The following is a 17,359-nucleotide window of genomic DNA, read 5'->3' on the forward strand; positions in this document are numbered from 1 at the left end:
ACACAAACGAGCAGCCCAGTGAGGATAAGGTTGTGTATGATTCTCTGCACATTGTGGGCTCGTCTACACTGGCCCCTTTTCCGGAAGGGGCATGTTAATTTCAGCTATCGTAGTAGGGAAATCCGCGGGGGATTTAAATATCCCCCGCGGCATTTAAATAAAAATGTCCGCCGCTTTTTTCCGGCTTTTAGAAAAGCCGGAAAAGAGCGTCTACACTGGCCCCGATCCTCCGGAAAAAGCGCCCTTTTCCGGAGGCTCTTATTCCTACATTGAATAAGGGTGCTTTTTCCGGAGGATCGGGGCCAGTGTAGACGCTCTTTTCCGGCTTTTCTAAAAGCCGGAAAAAAGCGGCGGACATTTTTATTTAAATGCCGCGGGGGATATTTAAATCCCCCGCGGATTTCCCTACTACGATAGCTGAAATTAACATGCCCCTTCCGGAAAAGGGGCCAGTGTAGACGTAGCCTGTTTGTGTGACAATGGTTGATGGCAGGGATCAGGCCTTGGGCTTCTGATGCCTTCAACAGACAGTCATCTGAGTGGAGAGGAGAATGTTCCTCCATCTTGGCATGACCCCTACTTCTGCTCCTCTTTGGGTCCCTCCTGCCTCCAGGTCTCAACCACCAGAGGCTTGGTGGTCCCCAGTGAGTTTGCCCTAGGGGATAAAATGTACACATGAGATTTCTGTGCATTGGAAATTAAAAGCAAATTGAAATTCTAAGCTTAACTCGACTAATCTTTCCCTGGAAAGAAAGGGGACCAGAAATGTGATTTCCTGGGCTTTAAAGCTTTTCTATAAAAGTTATATTATTCTTAGTTTTAGCCAATAATTGATAGAGATTATAAACTGTATGTCACACGATAGTTCTATTTTGACTTTCTCACACCCCCTCTTTGTTTCCCATTAGATAGTGTTGCCTTTTCAGTAATATCTGTTAGATATTAATAATACATTGTTTTATGTAAACGGATATGTTGCTGAAGGAAAAATATAGGATAGTACACTAGCCCTTTAAGGCTGGCTACCTGCCCAACAAGGTCCTAGTCCCAATTTGGAACAGGGGAATTCTGAGAATTGTACTTCCCAGAATGGAAACAGTAGGCCTGTGTAATAGTGCATTTCATATTCTTTATGGAAATATGCTTATGAATATATGTAACAGGAAAAAGTTTATGCAAAATACACCATGTAAAGTATCATTTGAAAAGTTGTAATCTGCTGAATGTGTACATTCTATTTGTATGCATGAACCATTTCTGTATCTGAAATTAGGACTGTAGATTTATCAGCAGTGTGTTCATGTTGAGAAAAGCCCATTACCTGCCCATCAGGAACAACAGTGAAGAAGCCAGACACAGAGCTAATAGGCATTAGCTAGAGACAACTGAGTGAGGGAGAACAGTCTTCCTGTGTGCTACTCTGCTACTGACTGATGAACTCTAGGGTGCTACAAAGACATGTGACCATGTCACCTGTTGCTGGAATCTATCCTGAATTTTGAACTTTCCCACAGGTGGGGGACCAAACAAAGGCTTCCTGCCTAGGGAAATTCTATATAAGTATGCTGACCACATGTCGCGATTTTTCGGGACTGTCCCAAATTTAAATACTCTGTCCCGGTGCCCCATCAAGTAGTGAAATGTCCCGGAAAGCCCCACCAGACATTTCACTACTTGAGGGGGACACTGGCATGGTGCAGCAGCCTCTTCCTCTCCCCGCCAGCAGGGTGCTTAGGGCAGCCAGGCCAGCTTCCAGTGATGTACAGCGCCTCCTCTCTCCGTCCCCTCCCTCCCCCCACCATGTGGGGTCCTGGTCGGGCAGCCATGCCTCTTTCTCCTCTGGGCTGCCTTGAAGCCCCGGGAGGAGACACGTGAAGCCCAGCTGAGGGACTGCGGGACAGGGCACGCTTGGGCTCAGCAGGTGCTGGGACTGGAGTGGAGGCCCCTGTGGTGCTATTTTTAGTGCCACAATCTGGGTCCCCACGGGCAGCCCCAGCTCCAGTTGGAGTCAAACTGCAGCCACGCGAGGTGCGTTCCAGCCAGGGCAACCTCACTGGGATGGGCCTCGTGCAGCTACTGCTTGACTCCAACTGGAGTTGGGGCCACTCGCGGTACTATTTTTAGTGCCGCAGTGCGAGTACTCACAGGCAGCCCTGGCTCCAGTTGGAGTCAAGTGGCAGCCACACGAGGCATGTTCCAGCTGGGGCGGCCTCACCGGGACAGGCCTCATGTAGTTGCTTTTTGACTCCAGCTGGAGCCAGGACTGCCTGCGAGGACCTGGACTGTGGCACTAAAAATAGCACCATGGGCAGCCTCCGCTCCAGTCCCAGCAAGCAGTCCTGCCCTGGGAGCAGCTGGGACCAGGGTTGTGGGGACTTCTGGGGCCAGACGGCAGGCTCCAATCCCTGCAAACTGGAAAGCAGAAGGTGAGGGGAAGGGGGAGAGCTAAGGGGAAGGGGGTGAGGAGAGGAAGGGGCTTGTGCTGAGGAGAGGGGGCACAGGGAAGGAGAAGAAAGGGGAAGGCACCAAGGGGCAGGGTGGAGGAGAGACAAATGCCAGGGTATCAAGAGGAGACGATGAGGAAAAAGGCAGAAGGGGGTGAGGGGAGGGAAGGTGTCGGTGGAAGTGGGGGAAGGGAGGAGATAGGGTGATTCTGGGAGAGGAAAGGGGATGGATAATGGGGGGAAGAGGGAGGAAGATGAGAGGGTAGGAGTGGGTGCTGGGAGAAGTGGGGTTGAAAGGAGGAGTGGGCTTGAGGAAGGCAGGGGATGGAGCAAGTTGTGTAAATGCACAAAGGGGCATGAAGAGAACTGAGGCAGAGGGTGGTGAGGGGGAGGGCACCAGGAGAAAGAGGGCAAGGGGGGTAAGGGCAGTGAGGGAAGGAGGCACCAGGAGAGTGCAGGGGTAAGGGAAGGTGCAGGTGCCAGGAAACTGTAGGGGTGAAGCAGAAGGGCAGACACCTGCAGGGGAGGACGGACACCAGAGGAGAGAGGCAGGGCAGGTGGGTAGAAGGAGGTTTTAGGAAAGGGGTTGGGGAGGGGTAGCTACAGATTATCAGAGTGGAGCTAGAGGAGGAGTGGACATGGGGAAGAGAATGGCTGGTGAGGGGGGGGGAGGGCAGATTGCCAAAGGTCTGAGGGGAGTGAGAAAGGCAGGAGCCAGGAAAGTCGAGGAGGGCGAGGGATGGGGGGCAGCAGGCACCGGGGGAGCAGATGGGGTGAGGAGACGGTGCAAGATATGGCAGCAAAGGGAAAAAGGAGAGGTTTATAAGATATTTATTTATAACTTGGGTGCCACAGTTGCACATCTGAACAAGCCACATGAACTCAGTACTGGTGCACAAGACAAAATTCACTCTGTTCATAGGAGGAAAATCTTAGAGGGAGCACTTCTCCCAGCCTCTCCCCCTGAGTTAATGCAATGCAAATTGGGTTAATGCAATTGCAGGATAGCTGCATGGGGGGAGGAGTCCTGTGGGGCCAAACTCATCCCTATTGGCAGGAGGATGATGGGAGGAGTTCTTAGAAGGGTCACACAACACCCTTTATTTGTGTCCATCTTGACCCTGGGAGCGCTAACTCCAGGGGTGGGACTTCTTGTGGCAGGGGACATGGCTAACTGGGGCCAGGGGTGTAGCTAATGTGTCCCTAATTTTGGTTTAGAAAATATGGTCACCATATATATATGGTGAGGGATGTAAACAATGATGGTCATAAGCTAGTTTTACAGGTGACCTCCCCACCCCAAGAGGAAACCTGAAAACACTGGAAAGGAAAGGATTGTTATGACAGGGGTGGCAGAGAACTGTTGGACCCAAGTCAGAAAGGACATCTCTGGCCTGAGAAGGACTCTGCCTGAAATAAGAACTAGGGTGAGAAATTATTATTTGCAGCAAGTTTTCTCAATTTATTAGGCTTAGCTGAGATGTTTTTAATTGTTTAGTAACCTACATTGCTCTGTCTGCTAGCTCTTTATGACCACTTAAATCCTACTTTTTATACTTAATACAATCACTTCTGCTTATTAATAAACCCACTGTAAATCATTGTCACCTCTGGGGGTGGGCTGCTGTGCATCCCTCTCTTTATATAAGGAAGTGGGCAGGCAATATGAGCTTGCCCTGTATAAAACTTGGTACAGAGTAAGACGGATTTATCTGGGGTTCTGCTCCCATTGGAGCTGTGCACTTAGGTGCTTTGGCAAGTCGCTTTCACTGAGCCTTCCCAGGGCTCAGCTTATCTCAGGGTCTGTGTTCTCTGCTGTGAGCTGGGACCCCCTCTTCGTGCCAGTATTGGAAAGGGCCGCAGGGCTTGGCCCAGCAGAACAATGCTCAGCAGAACAATCAGCATTAGCAGAAATGCACAGACAGCGACGGGGCTGTTCATTTCTGGATAACTTTACACCTTCTTACGTTATCAAGACCAACAATGCATTTCAAAACAATGGTGAATGCAAATGGAACAACTAAGTCAAACCCCTCCATTCCCTAGGATGTCTGACAAGCAGCAACATCCCCCCACTTTCTCTCTTGCATCTATTCACTTTGCTCTACATGCATTTGCTGTTATTGCCATATTTTACTCCATTTTCCGCAGGGCCAACTCAGTGTCAGCCTGTGATTAAGGATAACCGTTCTAGTGTAAGTGTCTGTGAACAAACAGAAGTTGTGATGAGACATCGATTGCAATGAATGCTCTGTCCAGCAGCTGTTATTTAATTAATCTAGAGAAAAATCTGTGCAGAAGGCCATTTGGAGAGCTGGTTAGGAGAGTGCTGTCTCTCAAACTGGATCAATGTTTGTTTAACTCTCTTTTGTTTGGATATTTTTAACCAATGCTTACTGACAGCCTGGCAAGTGAATATCGAATATATTAACAAAGACGTAAGCCTAGGGTTGCCAACTTGGTAATATTTAAAAATTTGTTGCTACAATGAGAGGGCCAAGATGTCTTCTGCCCTGGCTCGTCCCCGTTGGGGCATTGCGCCACCTCGCACCACCCCATCTACTCCCTCGAGCCCCTCCCCTAGGCATGTCTACACTACAGCTTTATTTCAAAATAACAAGGTGAGCGTCCACCCAGCTAGCCCATTGGGCTTCTTATTTCGAAATAATAAACCCTCATTTTGTGAGGAACAATGCTTATTTCGAAATAGGGGTAGTGTGGACGTCCCACTGCTGCTATTTCAAAATAACTCCTCCCCAGCGCCATTCAGAGTAATTACTCCCCAGTGCTTCTTGGGGCTCCAAATCGAGGTAGCGCATCCACATTGGGGGAACCTGCCTCAGACTAATTTTGAGGCTTCCCTGTAGTATGGATGTGCTATTTCAAAATAGTTATTTCGGGAGTTATTATTCCAAAATAACTTATTTTGAAATACCCTTGTAGTGTAGACATACCTCATCCCATTCACTCTTCTTCCCTCTCCTCCACTGCTCACTGATTTCCTCTCTTATTCCCCACCACCCAGGTCAGGTGGGACTTGCCTGCAAAACCAAGACTGTGAGCTGCAGCTGCCCATAAAGGTAGGAGGCAGCTGAGCAGAGATTGGAGCAGGTGATGATCCGGTAACTCCCCACCCCCCCTGCTCACTGTAACTGGATTTTAGCTGTCCCATCAGTAGACAATGTCAGGCCTCCTTTACAACCAGACTTTCTGCTCAAAAACCCAGCACCTGGCCACCCTAATCACCTCAACTTAATATTAATAATTCTTAATATATCTTGGACTGCAAAAGAAGAGGCTTTTTGATGATCAAACCATGGTGACAGTAAGGCTAAACTCTTACATCTATCCCAATACTATATACACAATGGACTGAATCAAAACCAGCTTTCTTTGCTCTTCAATGCAGATAAATCTTCTGTTTGTAAAATGTAAATTAATTCATCATTCACAATCAAAAACCTTAGGATTGCCTAGTAACTCACTGATCTTCTACTACTTTGGTTTCTTTTTTTGAATTTGATTGAATTACCAAAGTACTGACAGCTGTTGAAAGCAGTGATAACCCTAGCCATTCCCCTCTCCGGGCTTCCGAATGCCTCTTGTTTGCTGTGCCCGATGGATTCTCAGGTCTCCGGGGCAAGGACTGTTGTGTGTTGTGTCTTGAATGGAGCTCAACCCTCTGTCAACACTTAACTAATAAGACCCAGATTTTCAAAAGGGCTTGGTTTGTAACAGGCAGCCAGATTTTTCCAAAGAGGACGTTGGCTGCTGAGCACTACAGAAAGTCTGGCTCTGTTTAGCTGTCTAAATGAAAGCTGGTTCCCTCTGAAATTTTGTTCCCAGTTATGGGTGTTCAGCAACTGAAAATCTGGCCCATAACAGATAAGTATTTATCCCGCTCCCCTCTCAGGTGGAATGAGAATGAGGCTGAAATGGTTAGAGCCCCCAAACTGTTTTCAGGACTATTCTTTATCCCTTCATTGTTTGCATTTCAGTTGCACCTAAAAGCCCTGACCAAGATCAGGGCCCCATTGGTACTAACCCTTCTACAGGTGCCAGTGAATGATGGGCTTTGCCCTGGAGCAGTGAGGGGCCACCGAGGCTAGTGAGTGGGCTGAGTGGCCCTCCTTCTTCTCAGTGGGATGCAAGATGGTTGTAACGAAGACGATCTCCTGGGATAGGGCAGTTTTGCTAATTGCGCTTGTGTACCTAGAATTTGTGGGGTGTGCCGATCGAACCCAGCAGCAGCACTTTGATTGGATGCAGAGGGAGCGCACGGCTCTCACAATGGTGTGCAATCAGCATGCACTTCACTTCACATGCCCTGGCTGTGTGTGTCACTTTTGTAAGTAGGAAAATAACTACAGACAAAAACCAGCAGAATCTGCCAATCCTGCACATGTGCACCGATAAACAAAATGTCTCGTGGGCCACACATAGAACCCCAGTGGGCCTCAGGTTGCCCACCACTGCCCGAGGGAATTTACAAACCAAATACACAAACTTTTTAAAAAAAAAAAATCTGACTGTAGAACCACAGACTTCGGCAAAGGGACTGGGGGACCAGTGTGGCCCTGGGAACTACTCTTATCCCTTGTTTCAATGAGCCAGTGTCCCTTTAACAAATAGCGTGCATGTTGCAAAATGAAATCCTTAACTGTGAAGCAGACTTGGGTCTTGCAGCATGTTGATTGCTGGCTGTGGCAGAACCTGGCAGAGCACAAATAAAAATCAGGGGTGAAACAAAGGTTAACGGAACTGTTTCAAATTCTTAACGGTCTGTGTTTGGGGCTGGGGGATTCTGGATTAGCCCAGGCTGGCTTAGCCTCCCCACAGGAGGCAAAGCTGTTGATCACAACCGATGTGAAAGAGTCTGTACCTTAAGAAAATAGAGGTAGGTTTGTTTGTTTTTAAAAGGCACCTCTCAAACTTTAATTTCTTAACTTACCTTCCTCACAGGCAAACCTGCTCCTAACACTCTGAATTCAGGAACTCCTAAGGTCTAATTCTGGATTTTTTGCTGGCTCCTTATGCCTTCATTTTCAAATCCAGCCAACCTAAAACATTATAGTCTCTGTGCCTCAGTTTCCCCAGCTAAATAATGAAGGTGGCACTACTGACCTTCTTCTCCAGAGCTGGACTGAGATTAATATTGTAGTGCTTGTATTGCACTCTGAAGAGAATAAGTGCTAAGCATTTTACATGCCTGACCAAAATGTATTGCAGGATATCACTAGATTGCTTTTGTCTTGGGTTATGCAGGACCAAATTAAGATGTGGTTAGGTACTGTCTACTACCCTGCTCCATCACTTGTCCCTATGCACTCTGATTTGTATGGTGTGAGGAATGGCCCCTATTCAAAGAGGAAGGCCCTGTACCCTAACCCTACTGTCCTGCTAAATATACACACTGATGCTTTCAAACACACCAAATGGTGTGAGATGCCCAACTCCCATTGAATTTCAGTGGGAGTCCAACTCCTTTGAGCTTTCTTCAAAAATTCCAGGCCCAAAGCCCCAGTGAGCGATGAGCGAGATAAAGGTGAGGAGCTAAGTGTTGGGAGACGATGGCGGGATGGGGATTATGAAACACTGCCTTCTGGGCCAAAAAAAAAGTGTTTTTTCACCCTAAACTTCATATTTTGCTTCAGAAATGCTGCTGCAGCCCCTCATAAGATCATGTCTCTCTGCGCTGGGCTTTCTGACTGGTCCTCCTGTGCTGCATCAGGCCTCCTCTCTTGACAAGAGTCATAGGAAACCCTGGCCATGGGTCACCAGAGGAAACTCATCCCATAGGGAACGACAGGGCATGGCAGGGGGCCTCCAAAGCCCAGCTCCCAGGAGGCATTGCAGTGGCATTTCCAAACTGAAATTCGGGAGTTGGGGTTTTCACTGAGAAGCTGAGATGTCCCATGGCAAACAGACACTTTTCACACACAATATATTTAGTCCAAACCCCCGTTTTCTGTCCAAAAGTCCCAACCCCCAGAAAGCTTTGGCTTGCTCTGGGCTGGAGGGAAGAGAGAGGGAATGCTGGTTGCCATCCTATTCCCTGGCACTGTCCCAGGAGGGTGTACATGTGGGTTCACATGGTTCTTTTCCCTCTTTCAGACACCCTGAGGCAGCTGAGGAGACCAGGCAGGAGGCTGGCACCAACTCCGTCACAAGGTAACATTGTGTGATGTAGTGTCAGTACCTTGCTGGTTGCTGTGCTTGGGCTCTGGGCTGTGGATGACCCCTACTGGCCTCTGTCTGTAAGCACTGCCCAGTGGGGGGCATCTTGAGGGCCCCCATGACAGTGACCGAACCGGTTCTACCAGTTAAGGGAAGGGATGGAACAAAAGAAGTGAGTGTTGGGGGAAGGGGCAGTCTTGGGTTGGAACCATGAAGGAAACACACTAAGGAGGGGGCTGGAATCTAGAGGCCCAGGGACCCCATCTCAAGGGGTCTGAGGCATCCTGGCCCAGACTCCTGTAGCCACATCACGTCTATGCTGTGCTGTAACCTGGAGAAGCAATAAACCCTCTCTGTTCTACTGGCTGGTGGAGTCTGTTCTTGCTGCTACGGGCTGCAGGATCGGAGGAAACCCGACTTGTCTTCACACATTGCTTCAAAATAAAAGCCAGCCATGGTGGCTGGTGTGGGAAGGCCGTGTGGGTGTGAGAGACTGCAGAGCCCAGAGCTGGGAAAATCTTGGAAGCAGAACTCTAGCCTGGCACAGCGTGTGATCATTTCTCTGTTTTTCACTGTCTTTTCATGGACAGATCTGAGTATTTATAGGAGGGTTGTGCAAAATAGGGACAGGGATTTTTTTCTCCTGTGGAAATTTTCACGACCATGTTTCCAATTTCGTGCCCATAAAATGTAACTATTTGGGGGAGTTTCATGAAATGAGGCTTTCACAAGGGGAAAAGAGATGCTAGAGATCCAGTAACCCCAGACTGAGCCTGTGGCTGCTTCTTCAAGTGAGCATTGAGGAAAAGCAGCACGTTTCTTTCAGTTCCCAGCCAAAGTCCTTTCTCTGTGGACTCCTAGTCATAATCTGGGCCCTCCAGGAGCTCTGCCTGCTTCTGCCATTTGACTGTGGAACTGCCTTGGCTTCCAAGATGGGAAGGAACGGAACTAGTATAGCTTGGCAGCAGGACACTTAGGCTATCTCTAGACTACAGAGTTTTTCCAGGATACCAACAGTATCCTGGAAAAGCTCTGCCATGTCTAGGGAACGCATCTGCTTTTTCTGAAAAAGCAGGCATGTAATTTCGGCATTCCTGTATTCCTCTTGGTGAGAGGAATAAGGGATTTTCCGAAAGAGGAGGTTTTTCTGAAATTTGGCCCATCTAGACAGGCCAAATTTTGGAAAAGGCTCTTCTGAAAAGGAAGTGTAAAAAGATACTCAAATTGCGGTTTGCAATTTGTGTATCTTTTTCCGATAAAACCCTGCACAATGGATGGCAAGGCAAGTGCGCATGAGGGAGGAAGATTTGTATCGGACATTGAAGATGACCCCCAGTTTTATGTTTTGTGCAGGGAAAGCAGAAAGTGAGCTCCAGTCCCTGCAGGAGGCTGTCCTCCCACAGCTGTGATGAAAGGATCAGGAAAGGAACAGTAAGAACCTCACTGTATACAACTGGCAGAAGACTCCTACCCTCTCGCTTAGAGGGAGGGGAGATGGTGGCCGGGGAACACCAGGGTTGTATGTGGGGGATGATGTCTAGGTGCTGGGAACACAGTATGTGCACTCGGATCCCCAGCTCACTTTCACAGCTGGCTTGATTACGACAATGGACTCTCAGTAAATCGTGGCAGTATCCAGGGATTTCCCACGTGTTCAGTGTATATGGTGGGAACAATGGTCTCCAAGCTTCTGTGTGCTTGGATCCACGCCTACCTTGGGACACGTCTGCTGCTTATTAAATAAAGGTCTTCTCATTTTGTTTTTTCCCTCAGTATCTCTGGCTCTTCCCTCCTCACCCTGATTGCAAGTGCGGATTGTGTCAAAGCCTCAGCTTGTCTGGGAGCAGTACTTCTCTTCCTACCAGGCATGCTCCAAGCAGCAATGGGTGGAAGATATTGGCCAAGACAACTAGCTACACTTCTGACAAACCCCATGCAACCAAGGACTCTTATTGTGACTGCTGGAGTGGAAAGAGGTTACCAAGCCTTTAATGTATAGCGCGTACAAGATAACTGACCACCTCACAGAGGTCATCTCGCCAATGCCATCCAGAATCCATGACACAGCTTCAGGGACTGAGGTAACCAGGAAGTGGTCAGTCACAATTCACCAGGGATAGAGTCAAGTCCTGCTCCTAGTGATCAGGCATTCATACCCTGGGGAGGGTTTCCTTTTATATACGTATGTTAATAAAAGATCACTTTGAAGACCAACTTACTCTAGCCAATAGCATTAAAGCCGCATTTGCTTCCATGAAATGCCAATTTCTTGGCGGTGTTATTTTTCTGTTAGCAGCAGTGATAATCCCTTTCAGCATTCAAGACTCTAGTTATTATGGTAGGGAAATATTCTGCACCAAAAACTTTAGGGCTGAGAACAGCTAGCTAAAAATTGGGAAATGATTGAGCTTGAACAAAATGGCTTGGATTTTGGTTTCCAATGAAAAACGAGTTTCTTTTTTAGGATAACACAGTGTTTCCCAATGGGTGCTCTGGGGAACCCTGGGGTTCCACAAAGCAAAACTAGGGGTTCTGCGAGGAGCCTGCACTCCCCCACCCCCTCTGAAAGAAAGAGAGAGAGAACCAGCTTGCCAGTAGAGGCATGGGTAGCGAGTTGTATGGGCTCGTGCCCATGCTCCACCAATATTTGGCTCTGGCCCCACCCCCGCGAGTCCTCCCACTCCGGCCCCAGAGCATCTCTCCCCCAGCCCCGTCCCTGGCCCTTCCCTGCCATGCGCAACCTTCACTGAGCTCCCCCTTGCCGGCTGCTGCTGCCCTGCGCGGCATGCTCAAACCAGTGGGTGGGGAGATGCCTGGGTATGACATAACGTCACGGCCCGGGATTTTAAAACTGCTGGACCCTGCGTTGCGCCGTGTGGCTGAGTTGCAGGTTCGGAGTCCGGGGATGGAGAGTAGACTTCAGCCCCGCAAAGTGGAAGGCAGAAGGTAGGGGAAAGGGAAGGGCTGGGAGAGGAAGGGGCTTGTGCGGAGGGGCAAGGGAAAGGGGGAAGAGAGGGGAAGGCACCAAAGGAACAGGGTAGAGGAGAGACTCTATCGGGGGCCAAGTGCAGACAATGAGGAAAAAGGCAGGAGGGGAGGTGTCAGTGGAAGGGGAACAGGGTGATGCTGGGAGGGGAGAGGGTAAGGGCATTGGAGGCTAGAGGGGGGAGAGGGAGGTGCTGGGAGAAGGCTTGAAAGAAGGGTAAAGGTGGTGGAGTTGCATTGTATATCAAAGATGAGGTAGATTGTAAAGAAATAAAAAGTGATGGAATGGAGAAGACAGAGTCTGTTTGGGCAAAAATCACATTGGGAAAGAAAACTATCAGATCCTCCCCTGGGATAGTGCTTGGGGTGTGTTACAGACAACCAGGATCCAATTTGGATATGGATAGAGACCTCTTTAATGTTTTTAATGCAGTAAATACTCATGGAAACTGCGTGATCATGGGAGATTTCAACTTTCCAGATATAGACTGGAGAACAAGTGCTAGTAATAGTAATAGGGCTCAGATTTTCCTAGATGTGATAGCTGATGAATTCCTTCATCAAGTAGTTGCTGAACCAACAAGGGGGGATGCTATTTTAGATTTGGTTTTGGTGAGTAGCGAGGACCTCATAGATGAAATGGTTGTAGGGGACAACCTTGGCTCGAGTGATCATGAGCTAATTCAGTTCAAATTAAATGGAAGGATAAACAAAAATAAATCTGAGACTAGGGTTTTTGATTTCAAAGGGGCTAACTTTAATAAATTAAGGAAATTAGTTAGGGAAGTTGATTGGACTAAAGAAATTATGGATCTTGAGGTGGAGGAGGCCTGAAATTACTTTAAGTTAAAGTTGCAGAAGCTGTCAGAAGCCTGTATCCCAAGAAAAGGGAAAAAATTTATAGGCAGGTGTGTTAGACCAAGCTGGATGAGCAAGCATCTCAGAGAGGTGATTAAGAAAAAGCAGAAAGCATATAAGGAGTGGAAAATGGGAGGGATCAGTAAAGAAAGCTACCTTATTGAGGTTAGAGCATGTAGGGACAAAGTGAGAAAGGCTAAAAGTCAGGTAGAGTTGGACCTTGCAAAGGGAATTAAAACCAATATTAAAAGATTTTATAGTCATATAAATAGGAAAAAAAAAGAAGTAGGACTGCTAATTACTAAGGATGGAGTGGAGGTTAAGGATAATCTAGGAATGGCCCAATATCTAAACAAATACTTTGCTTCAGTCTTTAATGAGGCTAATGAAGAGCTTAGGGATAATGGTAACATAACAAATGGGACTAAGGATGTGGAGGTAGATATTACCATATCCGAGGTAAAAGACAAACTTGAACAGCTTAATGGGAGTAAATCGGGGGGGCCCAGATAATCTTCATCCAAGAATATTAAAGGAACTGGCACAGGAACTTGCAAGTCCATTAGCAAAATTTTTTAATAAATCTCTAAACTCAGGGGTTGTACCATTTGATTGGAGAATTGCTAATATAGTTCCTATTTTTAAGAAAGGGGAAAAAAGCGACCCGGGTAACTATAGGCCTGTTAGTTTGACATCTGTAGTATGCAAGATCTTGGAAAAAATTTTGAAGGAGAAAGTAGTTAGAGACATTGAGGCTAATGGCAATTGGGACAAATTACAACATGCTTTTACAAAAGGTAGATCGTGCCAAACCAACCTGATCTCCTTTTTTGAGAAAGTAACAGATTTTTTAGATAAAGGAAATGCAGTAGATCTAATCTACCTCGACTTTAGTAAGGCATTTGATACAGTACCACATGGGGAATTATTGGTTAAATTGGAAAAGATAGGGATTAATATGAAAGTTGAGAGGTGGATAAGCAACTGGTTAAAGTTATAAAGCGGGTTATATTGAAAGGTGAACTGTCAGGTTGGAGGAAGGTTACTAGCGGAGTTCCTCAGGGATCAGTTTTGGGGCCAATTTTATTTAATCTTTTTATCACTGACCTTGGCACCAAAAGTGGAAGTGTCCTGATAAAATTTGCAGATGACACAAAGTTGGGAGCTATTGCCAATTCAGAAAAGGATCGGGATATCATACAGGAAGATCTGGATGATCTTGTAAATTGCAGTGATAGCAATAGGATGAAATTTAATAGTGAGAAGTGTAAGGTTATGCATTTAGGGATTAATAACAAGAATTTTAGTTATAAGCTGGGGACACATGAGTTGGAAGTAACGGAGGAGGAGAAGGACCTTGGAGTCCTGGTTGATTATAGGATGACTATGAGCCGCCATTGTGACATGGCTGTGAAAAAGGCTAATACGGTATTGGGATGTATTAGGCGAAGTATTTCCAGTAGAGATAAGGAGGTGTTAGTGCCATTATACAAGGCATTGGTGAGACCCCATTTGGAATACTGTGTGCAGTTCTGATCTCCCATGTTTAAGAAGGATGAATTCAAACTGGAACAGGTACAAAGAAGGGCCACTAGGATGATCCGAGGAATGGAAAACCTGTCTTATGAAAGGAGACTGAAGGAGCTTGGCTTGTTTACCTTAACCAAAAGAAGGCTGACGGGGGACATGATTGCACTCTTTAAATATATTAGAGGGATAAATACCAGGGAGGGAGAGGAATTATTTAAGCTTAATACCAATGTGGACACAAGAACAAATGGATATAAGCTGGTTAGTAGGAAGTTTAGACTTGAGATTAGACGAAGGTTTCTAACCATTAGAGGAGTGAAGTTCTGGAACGGCCTTCCAAGGGAAGTAGTGGGGGCAAAAGATCTATCTGGTTTCAAGATTAAACTAGATGGGTTTATGAAGGGGATGGTTTGATGAGATAACATGATCTTGGTAACTAATTGACCATTCATTATCAGTGGGAAATAGGTCAATGGAGAGATGATAGAAGTTACTATAGAGAACTTTCTGGGTGTCTGGCTGGTGAGTCTTGCCCACATGCTCAGGGTTTAGCTGATCGCCATATTTGGTGTCGGGAAGGAATTTTCCTCCAGGGTAGATTGGCAGAGGCCCTGGAGGTTTTTCACCTTCCTCTGTAGCATGGGGTACAGATCACAGCTGGAGGATTCTCTGCATCTTGGAGTCTTCAAAGTATTTGAAGGCTTCAATATCTGAGATATAGGTGAGAGGATTATTCTAGGAGGGGTGGGTGAGATTCTGTGGCCTGCACTGTGCAGGGGGTCAGACTAGATGATCATAATGGTCCCTTCTGACCTTAAAGTCTATGAGACTATGAGTCTATGTAAGGGGTGGGCATGAGGAAGGCCGGGATGGAGCAAGTCATGTGTGAGGGCACAGAGGGGCATGAGGGGAACGGGAGCAGAGGGTGGTGAGGGGGTGGGCATCAGGGAAAAAGAGGGCAAAGGCGGTAGGGGCAGTGAGGGAAGGGGGAAGCACCAGGAGGGTGCAGGAGTAAGAGAAGGTGCAAGTGCCAGGGGATTCTGGGGGTGAAGCAGAAGGGCAGACACCTGCAGGGGAGGGACCAGCACCAGAGGAGAGACACAGGGCAGGTTTGTACAGGGAGGTGTTAGAAGAGGGGATGAAGCGGGGTAGCTCACGTGGTCAGAGTGGGCACAGGGAGGAGAGAAGGGCTGGTGGAGGGGGGCAGGTCACAGGAGGGCTAAGGGCAGTGAGAAGGGCAGGAGTCAGGACAGTGGAGGAGGGTGAGGAGTTGGGGGGCAGCAGGCACCTGGGGAGCTCATGGAACAAGGGGAGGAGACATGGCAGCAGAGAGAAAAGGTAAAGGTTTAAAAATATTTATTAATGACTTGGGTACCACAGTGGCACATTCAAACAAGCCACATGAACTCAGTACTTGCGAGCTGTGCTTTTGAACAAGAGCATCTATGGATGCTCTCTTGCCCAAGAAAGTGTCGATGGCCATTTTAGCCATAGGGCTTTCTTGCGCAAGAAATTCATGTTGCCTGGCCACACTGGCCTCTTGCGCAAGAACAGTTGCGCAAAAGGGCTTATTCCTGAGTGGGAGCATCATAGTTCTTGCTCAAGAAGCCCTGATTTCATACATGAGAACGTCAGTGTACTTGCACAAGAACATGCGGCCAGTGCAGACAGGAAGCAAGTTTTTGTACAAGAGTGGACACTTTGGCGCAAGATTGCGCCAAGGGGAGAGCGGGAGGGAGGAAGGGGCAGGGAATCATCGCTGGCTCAGCATGTCTGCATGGTTTGGGGGAAGCTCTGCATACAAATTCCCTCCCAGAGCTTGTACTTCTCACCCCTTCCCACCCCCAAATCCCTCATTCCCACCCCACACCTCCTGTCTCAACCTAGTGAGAGTGTATAAGGGCTGGGGATAGCAAGTGATGGAGAGGAGGGGAACAGAGTGAATGAGGCCTCAAGGAAGAGGGGTGGGGGGCCTTGGGGAAGGAATGTGATTTTCATGCATTGGTAGGGATTTTCCCTCTCCCCCCCCCCCCCTTTTTTTGTTGTTGTTGACAAATCTATAGGATTCCTTGAAATTCTGAAAAGCTGAAAAGGGTTCCTTGGCCAAATAAAATTGGGAAACACTGGGATAACAGATACTTTCCATGACATTTTTTTGTTTATTGGAAACTCAGTTTTCCACTGAAGAAAGATTTGATGGAAAATTTTGACCTGTCCAATTAAGGCTGTTCATGGAACTTTCACTTTGAACTTCTAGACTTTCAAGCACTTAGCTATTCTTAATTCTACCTCAGGCCTAGCGTACACTCAGAGTGAGGCTTTTTCTATTTTTTTTTACTGTTATAGCTCTACCGATCAAAGCCTGGTTTTGTCACTAGTGTGCCAGTGTAAAGATGCTTTAGCCCAGTTTAACTTATTCCCCAAGAGCTATACTAATATAACTGCATGCACATTGAAGGGGTGCAGTATTTTAACTGACCTTGCTAACATAAACAATAATTTCCTGGTTTCCACAGTTAGATATTTGTTAATGACTACAAAGTGTTTTCTAGCAGTTTTTTTCCCCTTGGAGCATTCCATTTTAAGTCTTTCTAACCTCAGCTCAATTGTAACGATGGTTCTTTTTTTGGGGGGGGACTGGAAATAACAATGGCATAGGGTGCAGAAAGTCACTGCTTAGCTGTTTCCATTTTTACAGACAATTAGGAATAAAGAGGAGGCCATGGTAGGTGCAGATGATTGGATCTAAGAAGGATCAGGTGAAAGGAAAAAGCAGCACCAAGCACTCAGTGATGTCAAAAAAGCAGGTGGAATGAACGGCTGTTCTGCTGAAGACTGGAATACATGGCAGCTTCCCAAGAAGGGCCCAGAGGCTCTGTTGATGCAAATTGGCATAACTGCACTGATTTCAATAAAGCCAGGCTGATTTACATCAGCTGAGAACCTGGCCCTATGAGGGCTTTATATTTTTTGGCATAAGAACACTCACACTGGGTCAAACCAAAGGTCCATCTGGCCCAGTGTGCTGTCTTTCAACAGCAGCCAATGACAGAAGCCCCAGGGGGAATGAACAGAACAGATAACCCACAAGTGATCCATCCATTCCCAGTTTCTGGCAATCAGAGACTAGGGGCATTATCCCTGCACATCCTGGCTAATAGCCATATTGATTAGACCTATCCTCCATTAATTTATCTAGTTCCTCTTTGAACCCTGTTATAATCCTGGTCTTCACAACATCCTCTGGCAAGGAGTTCCACAGGTTCACTGTACATTGTGTAAAGAAATATTTCCTTTTTGTCTGTTTTAAACCTGCTATCTATTAATTTTATTTGGTGAATTGACTTTTGGTTTTTATACGCTCA

At 47.0% G+C, this 17,359-nt stretch overlaps 1 long non-coding RNA gene across 2 annotated transcripts in view; it reads left to right on the forward strand.

Annotated features, from left to right (window-relative positions):
* Positions 1–17,359, forward strand: part of LOC142819094 (uncharacterized) — a 99,287-nt gene that overhangs the window by 69,738 nt on the left and 12,190 nt on the right. Inside the window, exons 1-4 of one of the 2 annotated variants that reach the window (XR_012896802.2) lie at positions 6,982–7,341; positions 8,559–8,615; positions 9,975–10,052; positions 10,395–11,005. This is a non-coding gene — a long non-coding RNA (uncharacterized LOC142819094). Of the gene's footprint in view, positions 1–6,981; positions 7,342–8,558; positions 8,616–9,974; positions 10,053–10,394; positions 11,006–17,359 lie in introns of those variants that run through there. The other variant, XR_012896801.2, reaches the window with a different exon arrangement.

The sequence above is a fragment of the Pelodiscus sinensis genome, chromosome 20, assembly GCF_052426305.1.
Source record: "Pelodiscus sinensis isolate ZL-2025 chromosome 20, ASM5242630v1, whole genome shotgun sequence".
In the NCBI taxonomy this organism is placed as follows: domain Eukaryota; kingdom Metazoa; phylum Chordata; order Testudines; family Trionychidae; genus Pelodiscus; species Pelodiscus sinensis.